This window comes from Hordeum vulgare, chromosome 3H, assembly GCF_904849725.1.
Source record: "Hordeum vulgare subsp. vulgare chromosome 3H, MorexV3_pseudomolecules_assembly, whole genome shotgun sequence".
In the NCBI taxonomy this organism is placed as follows: Eukaryota; Viridiplantae; Streptophyta; class Magnoliopsida; order Poales; family Poaceae; genus Hordeum; species Hordeum vulgare.
This window is the reverse complement of record NC_058520.1, coordinates 56,331,120-56,345,688: the sequence shown is the minus strand read 5'-3', so window position 1 is coordinate 56,345,688 and position 14,569 is coordinate 56,331,120.

Sequence of the window (14,569 nt, the reverse complement as noted above, 5' to 3'; positions counted from 1 at the left end):
CTTGCCAGTCATCTTTGAGCAACGGGGTTACTCGTAGCGATGAAACCAGTCTCTTGTAAGCGTACGAGTAATGTCGGTCCAAGCCGCTTCAATCCAACAATGCCGCGGAATCAAGAAAAGACTAAGGAGGGCAGAAAAACGCACATCACCGCCCACAAAAACTTTTGTGTTCTACTCGAGAAGACATCTACGCATGAACCTAGCTCATGATGCCACTGTTGGGGAACGTCGCATGGGAAACAAAAATTTTCCTACGCGCACGAAGACCTATCATGGTGATGTCCATCTACGAGAGGGGGTATTCGATCTACGTACCCTTGTAGACCGCACAGCAGAAGCATTAGTGAACGCGGTTGCTGTAGTGGAACGTCCTCACGTCTCTCGATCCGCCCCGCGAACCGTCCCGCGATCAGTCCCACGATCTAGTGCCGAACGGACGGCACCTCCGCGTTCAGCACACGTACAGCTCGACGATGATCTCGGCCTTATTGATCCAGCAAGAGAGACAGAGAGGTAGATGAGTCCTCCGGCAGCGTGACGGCGCTCCAGAGGTTGGTGGTGATCTAATCTCAGCAGGGCTCCGCCCGAGCTTCGTAGAAATGCGATCTAGAGGTAAAACCGTGGAGATATGTGGTCGGGCTGCCGTGGCAAAGTTGTGTCAAATCAGCCCTAAAACCTCCGTATATATAGGGGGAAGAAGGGGAGCCTTGCCTTGGGGTCCAAGGACCCCCAAGGACTTCGCCCGAGCCAAGGGGGGCAACCCTCCCCTTCCAAACCGAGTCCAACTAGGTTTGGAAGGAGGAGTCCTTCCACCTTTTCCCACCTCCTCTTTTTTTTCCTTTTCTCTTCGATTTTCTTCCTATGGCGCATAGGGCCTTCTTGGGATGTCCCACCAGCCCACTAAGGGCTTGTGCGCCACCCCCAAGGCCTATGGGATTCCCCGGGGTGGGTTGCCCCCCCGGTGAACACCCGGAACCCATTCGTCATTCCCGGTACATTCCCGGTAACTCCGAAAACCTTCCGGTAATCAAATGAGGTCATCCTATATATCAATCTTCGTTTCCGGACCATTACAGAAACCCTCGTGACGTCCGTGATCTCATCCGGGACTCCGAACAACATTCGGTAACCAACCATATAACTCAAATACGCATAAAACAACGTCGAACCTTAAGTGTGCAGACGCGTTCGAGAACTATGTAGACATGACCCGAGAGACTCCTCGGTCAATATCCAATAGCGGGACCTGGATGCCCATATTGGATCCTACATATTCTACGAAGATCTTATCGTTTGAACCTTAGTGCGAAGGATTCATATAATCTCGTATGTCATTCCCTTTGTCCTTTGGTATGTTACTTGCCCGAGATTCGATCGTCAGTATCCGGATACCTATTTCAATCTCGTTTACCGGCAAGTCTCTTTACTCGTTCCGTAATACCAGATCCCGCAACTTACACTAAGTCACATTGCTTGCAAGGCTTGTGTGTGATGTTGTATTACCGAGTGGGCCCCGAGATACCTCTCCGTCACACGGAGTGACAAATCCCAGTCTCGATCCATACTAACTCAACTAACACCTTCGGAGATACCTGTAGAGCATCTTTATAGTCACCCAGTTACGTTGCGACATTTGATACACACAAAGCATTCCTCCGGTGTTAGTGAGTTATATGATCTCATGGTCATAGGAACAAATACTTGACACGCAGAAAACAGTAGCAATAAAATGACACGATCAACATGCTACGTCTATTAGTTTGGGTCCAGTCCATCACATGATTCTCCTAATGATGTGATCCCGTTATCAAGTAACAACACTTGCCTATGGCCAGGAAACCTTGGCCATCTTTGATCAACGAGCTAGTCAACTAGAGGCTTACTAGGGACAGTGTTTTGTCTATGTATCCACACAAGTATTGTGTTTCCAATCAATACAATTATAGCATGGATAATAAACGATTATCATGAACAAAGAAATATAATAATAACTAATTTATTATTGCCTCTAGGGCATATTTCCAACATCAAGAGGGTCCGAACTTGGGTAAAGCACCTTCTTCATCGTCTCTTGTTACCCATCGACCCTAGATCCACAGTTCGACCCCCCTACTCGAGATCAACCGGTTTTGACATCAACATTGGTGCTTTTATTGAGAGCTCCACTGTGAGATCGGAAAAGGCTCGATGGCTCTCTTGGTTACGAGCAAGAACGTTAAGACCGGGGATGTCTTCATGTCTGGACAATCCCCTGCTTTTAGCAGTACCACCCCGCACGTCAAGGAGGCTCATCACCAGATCACTGGGGTCACCTCGGGTCAAGAATTTACGTTCGGTGAGTTGGAATTCATTGCCAACACCCGGGGTGACATGATCCTTTGTGAGGTCTCGGCCTTGGCCGAAGAGCTCAAAAATTCTGAAGCCTTAAATTTAGTCCCTCTTTACGACCTTGAGTCCGAAATAGAGTCTAACCTTGATTCGGCCTCGAGCCAGAATCTGGCTATGGTGTTCGGAGGCATGAGGGTCATCCTGCCGAACAAATGTCTTACCCCGAAGCCCCGGACTGCAGCTCCGTTAGGGATCTGAGACGAGTCCGAGAAATCTCTCATGGTTAAATGAGACGAGGACCCAAGCCCAAACCGATGAATGTATGGATGAGCCGACCCCGATCCAGGACCTTTCCAGCCCTGGAACCAAGTGTAAGGAACTTTATTCCACACCCACCACTCACTTTGTCACCATTATTGAAGATCTAACCGATCTGTTAGACTTCTCTTCTGAAGAGGCCGATGATATGCACATGAGTATTCAATCACGAGGTCCTCCCGTAAGAGGACGATGGACCGCCACCTCCACATACGACGTCTACATGGTGGACACCCCCAGGGACGAAGGTACTACGGGGAAAAGCGAAGATGACACCCTAGTCAAGAACAGCGGCGACGAACCCGTCAAGCGCCGTTGCTAGCATAAAAAGCCTAAATCTCATTGACTCCCTATTGATTGCGTTGGTTTCCCTCCAAGCCTAAAGGTTGATGTAGCACAACGCAACAAGTATTTCCCTCAGTTATGAAACGAAGGTATCAATCCAGTTGGAAGATCCACAAGACTATGTAAGCGGTACCTGCACACAAATAACAAATCCTCGCAACCCAACACATGTAGGGGTTGTCAATCCCTCGTGGGTAAAATAGAGCTGTAAAAGAATAGATTGATAGATGCAAATAAAGTGATGGTAAATAAAACACAACAAGGTATTTTTGGGTTTTTGATAATATAGATCTAAATATAAAAGAGCGAATAAGACAGAAACATGAATAGCAAAATAGAGATTGCAAATAAATGATGTAAAATAGACCCGGGGGCCGTAGATTTCACTAGTGGCTTCTTTCGAGAAAATAGAAAACGGTGGGTAGACAAACTATTGTCGGCAATTGATAGAAGAGAGAATAATCATGAAGATATCCAAGACAATGATCATGTATATAGGCATCACCTCCAAGACAAGTCGACCGACTTCTGCCTATATCTACTTGTATTACTCCACACATCGACCACTATCTAGCATGCATCTAGTGTATTAAGTTCATGGAGAAACTGAGTAATGCTTTAAGAACGACGACATGATGTAGACAAGATCTATTCATGTAGGAATAGACCCCATTGTTTTATCCTTAATAGCAACGATACATGCATGTCATGTCTCTTTGTGTCACTCAGATTGAGAACCGCAAGATCGAACCCATCACAAAACACATATTCCAATTGCAAGATAAAAAGATCAAGTTGGCCACACAAAACCAAAATACCGGAGAAGAAATACGAGGCTATAGTAATCAAGAATGGTTATAATTTCATAGATCTAGTCATAAAATGAGAATTCATCGCATCCTAACAAATACACCACAAAAGATAGAGTTACATCAAATAGATCTCCAAGAGACCATTGTATTGAGAAGCAAAACTAGAGATAAAGCCATCTAGCTACTGCCTACGGACCTGTAGGTCTGATATGAACAACTCACGCATCATCAAAGGACCACCAATGAGGATGATGAACCCCTCCGTGATCGTGTTCCTCTCCGGAACGGGTTCTAGATTGGATTTCGTGGCTTTTGGAATTTGCGGCTCCTCAAATGATTTTTCATCTTATCTTCTAGGGTTTCTAGAATATTGGGGGTATTTATAGAGATCAAAGGTGGTGGCGGAGGTGCCCGAGCCCCCCACTACCCACCAGGGCGCGCCAGGTGCCCAAGGCGAGCCATGGTGCCTAGTGGGCCACCTGGCCCTCCCCTGGTTGGCATCCTTGTCCCTCAAGTTTCCTTCTGGTCCAAAAAAATCTCCAAAAAGTTTCATGGCATTTGGACTTCATCTGATATTGATTTTCTGCGAAGGAAAAAAACAACAAAAATCAACAACTCACACTCGGCACTATGTCAATAGGTTAGTCTCAAAAAATGATATAAAGTTGTTATATAATGATTATAAAACATCGAAGAATGATAATATAACAACATGGAATAATAAAAAAATATAGATACGTTGGAGACGTATCAGCATCACCAAGTTTAATTCCTGCTCATCCTCGAGTAGGTAAATGATAAAAACAGATTTTTTGATGTGGAATGCTGCCTAACATGTTCATCGTATTCTTTTCTTTTTAGCATGGACATATGGACTTGTAGACAATTCAAAGCAATAGTCTATAATTTGACCTAAAAACTTCAATACTCAAGCATATCGATAGGCAACCAAGTCTTTCAAAATATCAACACTAAAGAACGCTATCCCTAGCCCATCATTGATCCACTCATGCAACAAACCTAAGTATTAGCTACATCCACCGCTCAAGTATGATAATAGTGTCCATCCGTTGGTGCTTTATAAGACAAGATGGAGACTCAAATTCAAAATAAAAAATTACATAAAGTAAATAGCTATGCCCTTCAGAGAGGGAAGAAGAGATTTGTAGAGGTGCTAGAGCCCAAAGTGAAAAATTTAGAGATAGAATATTTTGGGTGGTATGCTTTTCCTGTCAATGAAAACGGCTATGAGCTCCCAATATCTTCCATGCTAAACAAATAATAAGTGGTTCCCAAAGTGAAAATAAAGTTTATTCCAACACTTCCCAAGGAATTTATTATTTGAAAACATAAAATAAATTTTCTTTGCATTTCGGGACTGGGCATCCGTATTACCGCCATACTCTCGTGCAATGACAAGTGAATAAACACTCATCTTGATAATAATCTATTTAACCTGGAAGATATCAACCACCCCTCGTCGCTTCATGAGCGGTACGGGCACACAAAACATAAATGTATTTTGAACATTAGAGTTGGCACTTGACAATTTACTTAGAACGACGTTGAAATACCGCATATAGGTAGGTATGTGGACTCATTTGGCACAACTTTGGGTTTAGGATTTGGATGCACAAGCAGTATTCCCGCCCAATACAAGTGAAGGCTGGAAAAAATTGAAAAGCGCCCAACCAAGGAACGAAAACCATCATAAGCAAACATTAAACATAACTAACACCGAATCATGCAACACAAATAGGATGTAATTTCATAGCATAATTAGTGACTTCATGTGCATGCATAGGGAATCACAAACCTTAACACCAATATTCTTACTAAAGCATAATAACTCATCAACATAACTCACATATCACTATCTTCATATCGCAAAACTATTGCAAAGAATCAAGTTTAACATACAATGATCTTTATGAAAGTTTTATTATATCTCCCCTTGATATCTATCACTTCGAGACTAGTTTCATTTAAAGAAAATTGACATTGCAAATCAGAAGCTCTCAAACAAATATAAGTGAATAATGAGAGCACATGTTTCTTTTGTTGGGGAACATCGCATGGGAAATAAAAAATTTCCTACGCACACAAAGACCTATCATGGTGATGTCCACCTACGAGAGGAGATTTGGATCTACGTACCCTTGTAGATCGCACAGCAGGAAGCGTTAAGAAAAGCGGTTGATGTAGTGGAACGTCCTCACGTCCCTCGATCCGCCCCGCGAACCGTCCCACGAACCGTCCCGCTATCCGTCCCACGATCCGCTCCGATCAAGTGCCGAACGGATGGCACCTCCGCGTTCAGCACACGTACAACTCGACGATGATCTCGGCCTTCTTGATCTAGCTAGCAAGACGGAGAAGTAGATGAGCTCTCCGGCAGCGTGACGGCGCTCCAGTGGTGGTGAAGGATCTACTCCTGCAGGGCTCCGCCCGAGCTCCGCAGAAATACGATCTAGAGGAAAAACCGTGGTGTTTGTAGTCGGGCTGCCGTGGCAAAAGTTGTCTCAAATCAGCCCTAAAACTCCACTATATATAGGAGGAGGGGGGGGGGAGGCTTGCCTTGAGGGCCAAGTCCCCCTATGGTGCTCCGGCTAGGAGGTGGAGGAGTCCTTCCCTTCCTTCCCACCTCCCCTTTTTTTCTCTTTGATTTTCTATCCATGGCGCATAGGCCCCTTTTGGGCTGTCCCACCAGCCCACTAAGGGCTGGTGCACCACCCCTAGGGCCTATAGGGTTCCCCGGGTGGGTTGGCCCCCTCCCGGTGAACATTCGGAACCCATTCGTCACTCCCGGTACATTCCCGGTAATACCCGAAAACTTCCCGGTAACCAAATGAGGTCATCCTATATATAAATATTCATCTCCGGACCATTCCGGAAACCCTCGTGATGTCCATGATCTCATCCGAGACTCCAAACAACACTCGGTAACCACACATATAACTCAACTACACTAAAACATCGCCGAACCTTAAGTGTGCAGACCCTGCGGGTTCGAGAACTATGTAGACATGCCCCGAGGTAGTCCTCGGTCAATATCCAATAGCGGGACCTGGATGCCCATATTGGATCCTACATATCCTCCAAATAACTTATCGGTTGAACCTCAGTGTCAAGGATTCAGGCAATCCCATATGTCATTCCCTTTGTCCTTCGGTATGTTACTTGCCCGAGATTCGATCGTCGGTATCCGCATACCTATTTCAATCTCGTTACCGGCAAGTCTCTTTACTCGTTCCGTAATACAAGATCCCGTAACTTACACTTAGTCACATTGCTTGCAAGGCTTGTGTGTGATGTTATATTACCGAGTGGGCCCCGAGATACCTGTCTGTCATACGGAGTGACAAATCCCAGCCTTGATCCATACTAACTCAACGGACACCTTCAGAGATACCTGTAGAGCACCTTTATAGTCACCCAGTTACGTTGCGACATTTGATGTACACAAGGTATTCCTCCGGTGCTAGTGAGTTATATGATCTCATGGTCATAGGAACAAATACTTGACATGCAGAAAACAATAGCAATAAAATGACACGATCAATATGCTACGTATATAATTTGGGTCTTGTCCATCACATGATTCTCCTAATGATGTGATCCCGTTATCAAGTGAAAACACTTGTCTATTGCCAGAACCTTGACTATCTTTGATCAACGAACTAGTCAACTAGAGGCTCACTAGGGACAGTGTGTTGTCTATGTATCCACACATGTATTTGAGTTTCCAATCAATAAAATTCTAGCATGGATAATAAATGATTATTATGAACAAAAAAAATATAATAATAACTAATTTATTATTGCCTCTAGGGCATATTTCCAACAGTCTCCCACTTGCACTAGAGTCAATAATCTAGTTCACATCACCATGTGATTTCAACGAATCCAAAACCCATATAGTTCTGGGGTCTGATCACGTCTTGCTCATGAGAGAGGTTTTAGTCAACAGTTCTGAATCCTTCAGATTCGTGCGTGATTTACAAATCTTTATGTCATCTTATAGATGCTGCTACTATGTGCTATTCGGAAATACTCCAAATATCTACTCTACTATACGAATCTGTTTTACTAGTCATAGTTATTCATATTATTGTCAAAGCTTGCATCAACGTAACCCTTTACGACGAACTCTTTAACCACCTCCATAATCGATAAAAAAAAATCCTTAGTCCACTAGTTACTAAGGATACCTTTGACCGCTGTTTTAGTGATTCAATCCTGGATCACCTTTTGTACCTCTTTAACAGACTTATGGCAAGGCACACATCACGTGCGGTACACAACTTGGCATAGTTTAGAGTCTACGGCTATGGAATAGGGGACGACCTTTGTCCTTTCTCTTTCTTCTATCGTGGTCAGGCTTTTGAGTCTTACTCGTATTCAGACCTTACAACACAACCAAGAACTCTTTCTTTGCTGATCTATTTTGAACTCCTTCAAAAACTTGTCAAGGCATGCATTTCATTTGAAAGTTCTGTTTAGCATTTTGATCTATCTCCATAGATCTTGATGCTCAATGTTCAAGTAGCTCTATCCAGGTCTTCCTTTAAAAAAACCCTTTCAAACAACCTTTATGCTTTACAGAAATTCTACATTACTTCTAATCACCAATATGTCTCCCACATATACTTTATCAGAAATACTATAGTGCTCCCACTCACTTCTTTGGAAATACAAGTTTCTCATAAACCTTGTACAAACCCAAAATCTTTGACCATCTCATCAAAGCGTATATTCCAACTCCGAGATGCTTGCACCAGTCCATAAAAGGATCGCTGGAGCTTGCATACTTGTTAGTATCTTTAGGATCGACAAAACCTTCTCGTTGTATCACATACAATCTTTCCTCAAGGAAACCGTCGAGGAAACAATGTTTTGACATCCTATGTGCAATATTTTATAAATAATGCATCAAATACTAACATAATTCTAACAGACTTTTAGCATCGCTACGAGTGAGAAAGTCTCACCATAGTCAACTATTTGATCTTGTCGAAAACATCTTTGCGACAAGTCGAGCTTTTCTTAATAGTGATTTATCACCATCATTGTCTGTCTTCCGAGTAAAGATCCATCTTTACTCAATAGTCCTACGACCATCAAGTAGTTATTCCAAAGTCTACACTTTGTTTTCATACATGGATCCTCTCTCGGATTTCATGGCCTCCAGCCATTTGTCGGAATCCGGACCCACCATCGCTTCTCCATAGCTCGTAGGTTCATTGTTGTTCAACAACATGACCTCCAAGACAAGGTTACCATACCACTTTGCAACAGTACGTGACCTTGTCGACCTATGAGGTTTGTAGTAACTTGATCCGAAGCTCAATGATCAACATCATTAGTTTCCACTTCAATTGGTGTAGGCGCCACAGGAACATCTTCTTGCGCCCTGCTACACACTGGTTGAAGTGACAGTTCACTAACCTCATCAAGTTCCACTACCCTCCCACTCAATTCTTTCGAGAGAAACCTTTCCTCGAGAAAGGACCTGTTTCTAGAAACAAACACTTTGCTTCCGGATCAGAGACAGGAGATGTATCCAACTGTTTTGGATATCCTATGAAGATGCATTTATCCGCTTTGGGTTCGAGCTTATCAGACTGAAACTTTTTCACATAAGCGTCGCAACCCCAAACTTTCAAGAAATGTCAACTCAGATTTCTCCAAACCATAGTCTTTACCGTGTCATCTCAACGGAAATACGCGGTGCCCTATTTAAAGTGAATGCGGTTGTCTCTAATGCATAACCCATAAACGATAGTGGTAATTCGATAAGAGACATCATAGTATGCGCTATATCCAATAGGCCGTGGCTATGACGTTTAGACACATCATCACACTATGGTGTTCTAGGTGGCATGAACTGCGAAACAATTTCCACATTGTCTTAACTGCGTACAAAAACTCGTAACTCAGATATTCATCTCTATGATCATATCGTAGACAGTTTATCCTCTTGTCACGACGATCTTCACTCTGAAATAGCCTTGAACTTTTCAATATTTTAGACTTGTGATTCATCAAGTAAATACTCCTGTATCTACTCAAATCGTTAGTGAAGTAAGAACATAACGATATCCACTGTGTGCCTCATCACTTATTGGACTGCACGCATAAAAAATGTATTACTCCCAACAAGTTACTCTCTTGTTTCATGTGGCATGATTTGCATGTCTCAAGTGATTCAAAATCAAGTGAATCCAAACGATCCATCTGCATGGAGTTTCTTCATGCGTTTATACCAATAGGTATGGTTTGCATGTTTCAAACGTTTCAAAAATGAGTGAGTACAAAGAACCATCAGCATGAGGATTCTTCATGCATTTTACACCAACATGACTCAAGTGGCAGTGCCACAACTAAGTGGTACTATCATTATTACTTTGTATCTTTTGGCACCAATATTATGAACATGTGTAACACTACGATCGAGATTCAATAAACCATTGAGGGTAATTATTCAAGGAAACATAATAACTATTATTCTCTTTAAATGAATAATCGTATTGCAATAAACACGATCCAATCATGTTCATGCTCAACGCAAACACTGAATAACAATTATTTAGGTTTTACCACCAATCCCGATGATAGAGGGAGCGTGCGATTTATGATCACATCAACCTTGGAAACACTTCCAACACTTATCGTCACCTCGCCTTTAGCTAGTCTCTGTTTATACCGTAGATTTTATTTCGAGTTACTAATCACTTAGCAACCGAACCGGTATCCAATACCCTCGTGCTATTAGGAGTACTAGTAAAGTACACATCAATATCATGTATATCAAATATACTTCTGTCAACTTTGCCAACCTTCTTATCTACCAAGTATCTAGGGTAGCTCCGCCTCAGTGACCGTTCCCCTCATAACAGAAGCACTTAGTCTCGGGTTTGGGTTCAATTTTTGGGTTTCTTCATTAGAGCAGCAAAGCCGTTTTATGAAGTATCCCTTCTAGCCCTTTGATGTCCCACAAGCGTATGGGATCGCAGCAGTGTTCGAGGGTAGAGTATTCAACACAAATTTATTGATTCGACTCAAGGGGAAGCGAAAGAATATTCTCAAGGATTAGCAGTTGAGTTATCAATTCAACCACACCTGAAAGATTAGTGTCTGCAAGCAAAGTATCAGTAGCGAGGTAGTACGATAGCAACGGTGCCAGGAAAAAGCCTTGCTCACAGGATGTAAGTGCCACTTACCTAGACAGGCAACGACGCCAACAAAGTCTTACAACAATTAACAAGAGTGTAGTAAGGAATAGTAGTAGCAACAGCAGCAAAGTAACAAGTAACAGCAGTAGTGATAGCAGTAGCAAAATGACAAGTAATGGCAGTAGTGACAGCAGGAGCAAAGTGGCCCAATCGCTTTGGTAGCAAGGGACAAGCCTAGGCAAAGTAACATAGCGAGGACCAGTAGTAAAAGACTCGTAGGCAGTGGATCGGTGATGGATGAGTGTGACGGATGTGATTCATCATGTAACAACTATAACACGGAGAGATAAGTAACCAGCTCCCGTTCATCAATCTAATGTAGCCATGTATTCCGTATGTAGTCATACGTGCTTAGGGAAAAGAACTCGCATGACATGTATTGTCCATCCCTCCCGTGGCAGTGGGGTCCTAATGGAAACTACGGGATATTAAGGTTCTCCTTTTAATAAAGAACTGGACCAACGCATTAACACGCGGTGAATACATGAACTCCTCATACTATGGTCATCTCCGGGAGTGGTTCCGGCTATTGTCACTCCGGCGTTGCCGGGTCATAACACATAGTAGGTGACTACAACTTGCAAGATAGGATCTAAAACACACATATATTGGCGACAACATAATAGGTTCAGATCTGAAATCATGGCACTCGGGCCCTAGTGACAAGCATTAAGCATTGCCAAGTAGTGGCAACATCAATCTAGAACATAGTGGATACTAGGGATCAATCCCCGTCAAGAACTAACTCGATTACATGATAGATCTCATCCAACTCATCACCGTCCAGCAAGCCTACGATGAGATTACTCACGAACGATGAAGAGAATCATGGAATTGTCGATGGAGAAAGGTTCATGATGACGATGGCGACGATTCCCCTCTCCGGAGCCCGAAACGGACTCCAGATTTGCCCTCCAGATGAAGAACAGGATGTGGCGGTGCCTCCGTATCGCAAAACGCGATGAAACCTTCTCTCTGATTTTTTTCCCGGCGAAACGGAAGATATAGAGCTGAGTTTGGGGGCGGTGGTGCCACGTGGGCCCCACAAGCCTGCACGGCGCGACCTAGGGGGGGGGGGGGGGGTGGCCGCGCCCTGTGGCCTTGTGGCCAACTGGCACGCCCCCTCAGGTGGATCTTTGCGTAGGTATTTTTCTTTTATTCCAGAAAAAATCTCCGTAAATTTTCAGGACATTCCGAGAACTTTTATTTCTGCACAAAAACAACACCATGGCAATTCTGCTGAAAAGAGCATTAGTCCGGGTTAGTTCCATTCAAATCATGCAAATTAGAGTCCAAAACAAGGGCAAAAGAGTTCGGAAAAGTAGATACGGCGGAGACGTATCAACTCCCCCAAGCTTAAAGCCTCGCTTGTCCTCAAGCAATTCAGTTGATAAACTGAGAGAGACAAAAGAAAAACTTTGATGAACTCTGTTTGATCTTGTTGTTGCAACTATGTCTAACTCATAACCAGAATTTCAGCAACATCACAAGCAAACCACATAAGCAAATGACATCTAGGTCTCACGGTAAACTCATATCAATGGCATAATCAACTAGCGAGCAAATAATAATAAGCCTCAAGTGTCAACTAGCGAGCAAAGAGGGTAACACGCCTAACATGGAAGATACCAATAGCCCCCTGTCACCACATGAGCGGTTTGGGCATGCAAAATAGATTATTTATTGAAGATTTAGAGAGTAACACATGCAAATTTACTTGGAACGGCAGGTAGATACCGCACATAGGTAGGTATGGTGGACTCATATGGCACAACTTTGGGTTATGGAGGTGGATGCACAAACAGTATTCCCTCTTACTACAAGTGAAGGCTAGCAAAAGACTGGGAAGCGACCAACTAGAGAGCGACAATAGTCATCAAAATGCATTGAGAGTAACTAACATTGAGTGCAAGGATGAGTAGGACATAAATCACCATGAACATGAACATCATAGAGGCTACGTTGATTTTGTTTCAACTACATGCGTGAACATGCGCCAAGTCAAGCCACTTGAAACATTGAAAGGAGGATACCATCCTATCATACTACATCATAGTCATCTCAACATTCATGTTGGCAACCAAGAAAAACCATTATAAGCTCCTAGCTAAGTAAGCATGGCATAAGCAACTATGATCTCTAAGTTTTCATTGCAAACATGTTTCTCTCACAACAAAGCTGAATCAGGCATGATGAGCTAGTCATATTTACAAAAACAAAATAGATCGAGTTCATACCAGCTTTTCCAGGCTCAGTCACTTCATCATATATCGTCATTATTGCCTTTCACTTGCACGACCGAACGATGTAAACAATAATAAGAGTGCTCGTGCATCAGACTAAAGCTAGAATCTGCAGGCAAACACAAAGAAGAATACAAAGTAATATGGCTCTTTGAAAGCTAAACAGGTATGCATGCAAGAGCCACTGAACATTGTGACCAATATCTTCTACCTTGACCCAAAGAAAAAGAAAACTATTTACACGGAAAAGCTCCCAACAAGCAAAAGAAGAAAATAAAATCTTTTTTGTTTTTTCTCAAACTAGACAGACACACGAAAACAAAACTAGAAAAAGAAAATAAACTAGCATGGATGATACAGTGTCAAAGTGTGAACACCGGCTAACAAAGTGAAATCATAAGCAAGAATGTAAAGTCGGTGAGGACACGTACTCCCCCAAGCTTAGGCTTTTGGCCTAACTTGGTCTACTCCCAAGGAGGGAAACAACCAGCTCCTGGGTACTCCGGAGTGGACTGAGGATGCGACTGCTGTGTGAGTCCTCTGGCTCCCACTGAATAACTGCCGTCTGGTACTCGACTGGCGGCTCGGGCACGGGCACCTGTGGTTGGGCTAAGCCCCAATATGCGTAGATGTCCGAGGGCATAATAGTGTACCTGCCTGCATGAAGATTGAACAAAGAAGGAGCAGGCAAAGTAATAGTCTCACGAGTACCCTGACTAAATACCAGGTTATAAATCATCCTTCTATGTATATCTCTATCAAGAAAGTCATGGCGAACCGTGCTATCGTAATCTAGATATCTCTCGGGAAGAAGAATCTCTTCTTCCTCCTCCAGTCTAATAGGTATCTCAAAGTGTCTAGCAAGACGAGTAGCGTAGATACCTCCATAGACAACACCTTTAGAACGGTTCAGGTTCAACCATTGAGCTACTATAGTGCCCAAGCTATAAGTTTTATCGTTATAAAGGGCTTCACGCAAGACCGCAAGATCTGGGGAACTAAGTGACCCAGCCTTCCCACGTCCAATCAAACATTTTCCCACAAATAATGAGAAGTACCGAAGCATGGGAAAATGAATGCTAGCAGCTCTAGCGCAAGACACTCCTCTCTCCTCTCCTACATCAATTATATCGATGAAAGCTTCCAAGTCCCGTGGACGAGGTTCATGAATATCCCCAACAAAAGGCAATTTGCAAACATTGCAAAAATCTTGGAGGGACATGCGCTGGGGGATATCATAAAGTTTAAACTCAACCATAGGAGGATTCTTCCTCGGATAGAAGTTAAA